At 37.0% G+C, this 8,516-nt stretch overlaps 2 long non-coding RNA genes across 2 annotated transcripts in view; both read right to left on the bottom strand.

Moving 5' to 3' along the window:
- Positions 1 to 248: 248 nt before the first annotated feature.
- LOC107594017 (uncharacterized) overlaps positions 249 to 8,516 on the bottom strand; it is a 10,711-nt gene continuing 2,443 nt past the window's right edge. The window contains exons 2-3 of the long non-coding RNA XR_001610138.1: positions 7,233 to 7,323; positions 249 to 332 (exon numbers count right to left, since the gene is read on the bottom strand). This is a non-coding gene — a long non-coding RNA (uncharacterized lncRNA). The remainder of the gene's footprint in view (positions 333 to 7,232; positions 7,324 to 8,516) is intronic.
- Positions 5,865 to 6,214, bottom strand: LOC107594016 (uncharacterized). The gene is made up of 2 exons (XR_001610137.1): positions 6,176 to 6,214; positions 5,865 to 5,953 (listed from the first exon to the last, which is right to left on the bottom strand). It is a non-coding gene; the product is annotated as an uncharacterized lncRNA (long non-coding RNA).

An 8,516-nucleotide genomic window follows, 5' to 3' on the forward strand; every position in this document is an offset into this window, starting at 1 on the left:
TGCTGATATTTGGTTATAATGCAATGAAGTGAAGTATATTTTGTGCATTTTTACGTGTACCTTAAGTATCCATGCATTTTACAGCCACTGTAGACCTCTGTGTGTGCAAAAGCAGATGTACAGACACATCTGTAAGATGCGAATTGTCCATTTTTTCACATTCTTGTTTCTTTACTCCACTGAATGTCAGTTGTATGTTTTGTTTCCCATACTGTTGAGGTTACGCTTTCTGTTGGGTGTGGCGAGGATGTTTTATTAGCACATGGAGAGTCCTCCCTCTTGAAATAACTGCTAAAGTCAAACATCTGCACACACTCAGCTTGGACAACAGGCTATAAGGAAAGAAAAGGAGAGAAGAAACGAGGGAGGAGTTTAGAACAAATGAAGGGGGATTTGGAAGGAGAGCAAGAAACACAGAGCTTTGTGTTCTTAAGTTTTTACTGCAGTTCATGAACAATTTAGCCTGATAACTTTAAAGTGATTAGAGACAAACCAACCGGTTGTAAGTGGTCTGTGTTATCTATTGGTTGCTGGTGACAATTACCGGCACGTTATCAGTTTCAACCACAATCACTATAAAAATCAGTTTAGGCTGAGTTCTTGTTGTCAAGAGAGATTAAAAAGGTACAAGAGTTGTTACGCAAAGGCACATGTCTTTCTGCTTTTGCACATTTGTCCATTTCGTCATCGAGCAGCCTTGGCCTGAAGTGATTTAACCGGCCCAGACAAAATGTTGGAAAGCCAAACTGAAGTTCTGTTGCCTTTATATTTGGTATTTTGCACAAACAATAAGACTCCTTATAAAGTATATCATCAAATATTTATAGAGCAGCCATACAGAAATATAATGGTCAAGGTAAATTTCAGCACATGAATAAAGTCTTATTATGCTAACAAATGCTGCATTAATATTTAAAGATACAGTAAAAACAGTAATATTATGAAATATTACGTGAACCTTTCCCGATCCCATCCCCCCCTCTCTCTCCCACTTCGCTTCCTGTCTCACTACTATCCTATCAATAAAAGGCAAAAACGCCAAAAATAAATAAAAAAAATAATATGTTTTGTATTATCCACTTTGATTGCAATCTGTATTATCCTGTAATGGCAATACTGAATTTTCAGCAGCCATTACTCCAGTCTTCGGTGTCAAATGATCCTCCAGAAAATATGCTGATTATCAATGCTGAAAAATGTTGTGCTGCCTAATATTTTTGTGGAAACCGTGATACATTTTTTAAATAATTTTTTGCCGAATAGAAAGTTTAAATGAACAGTGTTATAAATGCATTTACTGTCAATTTTGATCAAATTAATGCACCCTTTCTAAATAAAAATATTACTTTCTTTGAAAAAAATCTTACTAACCCCAAGTTTTGTGGTAGTGTAGTTAACGCAACATGCATCATAAAGCTATTATTATTAATAGTAAAGTATATAAAAATGTTTATATACTTTTTAATAAAGTATAATATAATATAAAAATATTTTATAAAGCATATAAAAAATAGGATTATTGTGGGAGATAAATCTCAACTGCTTCAAAATTGCAGCATGTAACTATTTTTTATATTAAAGATGAGCGGCAGCAATTAGAACCCCGCTCCACGTTTACCACTGGTCAGTCAAACAAACAGTCCCGCCCCAAACTCATGATTGGTTAAGCCAACGTTACTGTGCTCAAGCAATGTTTGATAGCACTACAGAGCCAAAATTTATACACTTTTTGAGGAATCAGCCTACGAATACAGTCTCTGCACTTTAAACTGGGACAAGGATAAAAAAAAAAAAACATATTTCACCTTTAAGAGTTTGTTTAAAGTAGACTGGTTAGATCACTGTAAATGATCTACAATGATCTACAAATGAAAAGCCCCACTTTCCCAAAATATACGATACAATCAATTTAGGGATGGAACTGCCAGGAAGTAATAATGGATTCCATCTGGATGCCCTCTCACTGGATTGATCTTAATAGACTCCAGAAATAAAACCAGTACAGATGCATCACAAACGCAGTTCAAATAAAACAACCGTATCTCAATCTGCCACAGTACTTTTCCACTAAAATCAGTTTCCTCCGTGATTCTCAGTCAGGTTTTTTTTCCACATAGAAAAGTGCCCTCTGTCTGTCCATCTCTGGTTTGCAGTATGTTGTTTCAGGGTCTGTCTCCTTTTCCGTGTGTCTTGAAGTTAGCCAGAGTACAAAACCACACTAATAAAACACGGAAATTCAAACAGGTATGTGGAATTCTCACTTAAAGGGATAGTTCACCCAAAAACGAAAACTCTGTCATTAATTACTCACCTTCATGTTGTTCCAAACCTGTAAGACCTTCATTCATCTTCGCAACACAAATTAAGATATTTTTTATTAAATCCGAGAGCTTTCTGACCCTCCATAGATAGCAAAGGAACTACCACGTTCAAGGCCAAGAAATGATGCTACAAAAATATTTTAGTGCACAAAGAAAATGACTTTATTCCACAAATCTCCTCTTCTGTGACAGTTTTCGCCATATGACGCAGGAGCTGGCATTCTGAAGCTCCCAGATTTGATCAAAAATGTATTAAATTAATTTGTGTTCCGAAGATGAACAAAGGACTTATGGGTTTGGAACGACATGAGGGTGAGTAATTAATGACAGAATTTTCATTTTTGGGTGAACTAAACCTTTAAAGGGATAGTTTATCTAGAAAATATCATTTACTCATCCTTTTTAGTCATTTCAAACCTGTAAGACTTTCTTTCTTCTGTGGAACACAAAAAAAAGATATTGTGAAAAATGTCCAAAACCCCAGTATATGTTCCACAGAAGAAAGTCATTTGGAACGACATGATGACATGATGACAGAATTTTCATTTTTGGATGAACTATCCCTTTAATACCAGACAAAAGAATAACGGCATCAGTGCAACGGAATGAGCGTGGGACCGTTTCTCTGACCTGGACAAGGATCTTGAGGGTCATCTCCCACAGTGATGTCCACATTGATTTAGTTCAATGACAGGAGGTCAGATATCCACACACACTCACAAATACACACACACCAACATAAGACAGGAAGCAGGCAATAGTTGGAAAGGAAGCAGGGAGTGTTGGCCATCACACTGTGCAGAACAGGGGCTCCCTGTATTGTTTCCTGCTTTGCTTTTCCTGGCCAAAGTGACTCCAGTCTCATTCATTCTACAGGAATGCAATCCAGATTCCTGTGAGCTCCTCGGCATCTGCCTATTTTCAGATGGGAACTCAATTCTAACCTCCTGAATGTGCTTGATAGATGCATTCAGCGGCTCCAGTAATCTCCCATAATTCCACGTATTACTCAACAGCTGCTTGTCGCTGTGTTTCATTTTGGCTTGTCATTTGTTTGTTTCCTTCTTTTTTTAAGTACCCATTGATGATATCAATGTCACATTTGGCATCAGACATGAGCACTGGCCTGGTCTTGGTCAGTCCGCTCACTGCTTGTTTGAACAGGCTCTTCATTTTTGTTTGGACACACAAAGGAGGAATTTAGAGGCCATTATGCATGTGTCGTTTTAGTGTATTTATAGATTTCAAAAGCTTTTGTCATGACAGTTGTCGAGAAGATGAGCCAGTGTAAGTTATGTTGCCATTTAATAACAATTTGGGCTCAGCTGTGCTCATTAATCTGCAATTTAGCTTCACAAATTAATTTGCAGCCATTTAAAGATTAAAGGGTCTTATTATTTCACATGCGCTATTTGTTGCTGATGCTTCGATTTGTACAAACCTTTAATCCAAAGTATTAAACTTCGATATGCAAGTTATCCCACAATATTTGTGCTATGAACAGGAAAGATCAGATGTCCAGTCCTGCTCCTATGGGCCAACATCCTGCAGAGTTTAGCTCCAACCAGCAACAGCACTCTAGCCCGGAAGTTTCTAGTGAGTCTGAAGACCTGAAGTGGTTCAGGTGAGGTTAATTACGGGTCAGAAACCAATGCAAAACAGTGGCCTTACAGGAACAGGTTTGGACGCCCTGGTTCTATTGTCTGAACCAAATCACTCATCCCCACCTAACAAAGTAATTATGAATTATGAACACTGGACAGATGCACAACAGCTTAACAGAAGCGTCACTGCATGCAAACCGCAGTCTCACAGCCGCAAATTTCTCCGCCCTTCCCCACTTCCTTATTGGAGTCAGGGGAAGCTCAACACTCTCTTCAACTAGAGGTGAAAAACATCCACACAAAGCTAGAAACATGTCCAGAGTGCAGATGCTACATTAATTGAGTTCATACTTTGGCTTTTGACAGTATGGTAGAATTTGCTACTAGGACTGAGTGATGTATTGAATGCATACAATGATATAACAGTATTATAGCATGGTGATATTTACATGAACCAGTTCAAATTTTCTAACTGCCCATTTTGATGAATCTGATTCAAAGATTTGACTGCATCAATTGCTTAAAAGTTTCCCAAAATGTGTTTGTGGAAACAAACAAAAAAATATGTAGGTAAATATTGCTGTTTTTAATGTGTCTTGTTATTTTGGTACCTGTAAATAACTACAATTAAATAATAATTTTTCCTTGTATTAATTTAGTGAAATTTTATTTGTCAAAACATGCCTTTTTATCATTTTTAATCATATTTTTTACTTTATTCTACTTCCCGTTTTAAATGTTTTGAATTTAAAGATTGTTTGGTCAAATATATAAATACTTAACATTCGTAAATTAACAACATACAGTCTTTTGAATTTTCTTTGCATCAAAGAATTGTGAAAAAAATGATCAAGTTTTGGTTACAGAGCAGCACAACTGTTTTCAACATTGATAATAACAAAAAATGATTCTTGATAATAATTGAGCACCAAATCGGCATACTAGAATTATTTCTGAAGGATCGTGTGACACTGAAGACTTGTGTAAGAGATACTGAAAATTCAACTATAAAATATACAAAGGTGCAGATTTGGGTAAGCGTATGAGACCTCAAAAACATTTAAAAAATGATCGACCTCAAGCTTTGGAACAGTAGTGTATATATACACAGTATGATCAAATATCATTATATTTAGAAACAATTATTTTAGCTGCACCCAGCCTTATTACTTATGTATGAGCATATAGGGCTGAACGATTTTGGAAAATAATCTAATTGCGATTTTTTTACCAATATTGCGATTGCGATTTAATATGCAATTATTTTTTTAAAGCTCTTTATGTTCTGTATTATTCAAAAAAGACAAGCTATAAATAATTGTATAGTATGCTCAACACACTATTAGATATATTAAATATAAATGTTCTTTTCTCTAGGCCAGGCCTATACGTTATGATGAAATTAGGTGATGCATGAATTGATATGAATGACATTTTTATTTAACAACTACAATCACAGTACATTGACTGATTTGTTGAACTTCCAACCTTGTAAGCATGTAATAATTATGTTTAAATAAGCCTGGTGTAAACATTAATATGAAAGTCAGTAACAAATCACACAAACTAAAGTAGATTGCAGAAATATAAAAACAAATCTGTTGCTTTACCACACTACTTTAGACCAGTGGTTCTCAAACTTTTTTGGTCGCGCCCCCCTTTAAACCTATAAAAAAAAATCTGCCCCCTTTCCCAAATCCCCATCCCACCTCAGACTACCAAATAATTTCACTAAACATTATGAAAAATTTATACTTTTTTAATTAAAAAAACCTACAGGGAAAAAAACACCTGCATCACTTTAAACACTGAAAAATCGCATAGAGAGAATAACTTATTATTCTCTCGCTGTTATTTATTTTTTGTGGGTTTTCTAAGGCATAGGACACACACAGGCTTTCCTCCTCACCAACGACATTAAACACCGTGTCTACACCGGACGCGAGCGGCAAAATACAGTAGAAACCACTATATTCAGTGACGCTGTGTACACTGAATGCGATGCGACAAGACAAAACCCGACATAAACTGATGTAGCGTCTCGACCAATCTGACACACTAATTTTTATTTGATTTAACAAATCAATTATTCATTAGATTAACAAATCGTCACAGTCCCCTCACTCAATAAACTGGATGCCAGGATTTCTGCTGAACACCATCCCCCCCCTTGGTCACCATGACAACTAATCATGATATCACTGGTTTTATTGGTTAATTATTCATATTTCACATGAGCTGATTCGTTACACTGATGCCTTGTTCTATCGATGACGTACTGACACAAAGTTAAAATGATTTGCAACGGTCACTTTGCCGCATCCAGTGAAGAGCTGTTGCGGCGCAACGTGACAACTGTAGCATAGTGAAGCCGAGAGCAAGATATGCCTCGTCATATTTTCTGCATTTAGCTTTTGAATGACCAGCACCTGCCTGGGTCTGTGCGACTTCATCTATGGCTTTTCTCTTCCCTTTCACAAACCGATCCATCTCCCATTCTAAGTTACGTCCTTTGGCTGTTTACCGTTTTATTTCTTTTCTTTTTCTGCTGATGGCCTGCGCTCGACTTGAAGCAGCGCTGCTTAGACCGATGGGTCTGTGTCATCAAAGTACTGCGAGAGCTATAAGAGAGCGCGGACGTCTCCTTATGCTTTCTCTCGCCGTACTTTGATGTCATACACCGATCTGATCTTCAAGTCGAACACACCTCTTTCACGTGTAATCGCAGCCTCTGCGATTGAAAAATCGCGTTATTTCTTATCGCGATATTATCGCAAATGCAATTAATCGTTCAGCCCTATACTCTTAAAAGTAAAAAAATAAAGGTGCTTCAAAAGGTTCTTCAAGCGATGCCATAGAAGAACCATTTTTGGTTCCACAAAGAACCATTCAGTCAAAAGTTCTTTAAAGAACCATCTCTTTCTTACCTTTTTATAATCTGAAGAACCTTCTTTCGCCACAAAGAACCTTTTGTCAAACAGAAAGGTTCTTCAGATGTTAAAGGTTCTTTATGGAACCATTTAGACAAAAAGGTTCTTCTATGGCATCGTGAAGCACCTTTATTTTTAAGAGTGTATGAGCATTCCATGTGGAATGCTAGTAACATTGTGGCAGTTTGTGTAAACCATCCCCCCGCTTGCCCCCATGGACTGAAAAATAAACAAGGTCACAGTAGGTCAAGTGTCTGACCATTTACACACCACCCGCTGTGCCTCATGATGCCTGAACGGTGCCTAAGCCATGGCCCACGGCCACAGAGAGGATCTGTTTGTCCTCTTGTGGAGCCGTTGAGTGCAGGAACATTCACATGTTGTCTTCTGTGTTCTCACAGGCGTGGCTGAAGAAGGAGGCAGAACATACACGCTATGAGGCAATCCCTTCTCAAAACCCCAGAGACTCTGAAAGAAATGAAAAGGAGGAAGAAAAAGATGATTAGCCTTCTCAATGGTAATTCAAAACAGGTGCCTGAATGTGCTTTTGTGTGGTGCGAATGTGCACGAATGCTGTCTGTTTTAGTGTTTCATGTTATGTAAACCAAAACAACACATTCAACAAACAGGAAATAACAGGAAGCAGAAAATATCACAAACAGGAAACGTGCGCACTTGTAAGTTTTATCTCGCTGTCCAGTTGTTTATGTAAGGGTGGTGCGCCATAGTAGTGAAAGCTAGGGACTGGTGAACATAAGGTCACTGGTTTAAGCAATGAGTTATGAAATAATGTATCCCTGATTAAGACACTTAACCTCAGGTTACTCCGGGATGAAGGAGAGGACAATCTTAGCACTCAGACGTTTCCCTTTCATAGATCAGTAATATTTTATTATATTATCAACTTTGTCTCAGATGTTTCTTCTCAGATGAACAATACACTACTGGTCAAAAGTCTGCAATAATTAATTTGTGTGTGTGTGTGTGTGTGTGTGTGTATGTGTTTGAAAAAGGTCTCTTAAGGTTGCCGAAGGTGCATTTATTTGATCAAAAATACAGTAAATGCAGTAATATTGTGAAATATGTTTACAATTTAAAAGAACTCCTTTCTATTTTAATACATTTTAAAATGCAATTTATTTTTGTGTTGACAAAGCTACATTTTCAATATTACCCAAGTCTTCAGTGTCACACGATCCTTTAAAAATATTTTAATATGCTGATTTGTTGCTCAAGCAACATTTCTTATTAACAATGTTGAAAAAAAAAATTCTGTTTAATGTTTTGTTGAAACCGTTATAAACAACCATCCAAACGTGTGGGGCAAATAAGATTTAAAATATATATGTGTAGGCTATATATTTTTTACTTAATACATGCATTATGCATTAAATTGATCAATAGTGACAATAAGGACATTTATAATTATAAAAGATTTATTTTTCAAATAAATGCTGTTCCCTTTCAGTCGGTCACTCTCGACGTCACGTCGGAGGACCGACGAAATTGGGATCTCGCTTAGAGGGACCAATCTACTTCGAGTGTAAACTAAACGAGCCAATGCACATTGGCAAAAAAAAAATAAATAAATAAAAGAAAAGGCCTCTGCCTTACGCGCTACGGCGTGATTGCAAGTGCACCAGGCCAAGGCACTGAGGGAC

The sequence above is a fragment of the Sinocyclocheilus grahami genome, unplaced genomic scaffold (assembly GCF_001515645.1).
Source record: "Sinocyclocheilus grahami isolate Dianchi unplaced genomic scaffold, SAMN03320097.WGS_v1.1 scaffold178.1, whole genome shotgun sequence".
Classification (NCBI taxonomy): Eukaryota; Metazoa; Chordata; class Actinopteri; order Cypriniformes; family Cyprinidae; genus Sinocyclocheilus; species Sinocyclocheilus grahami.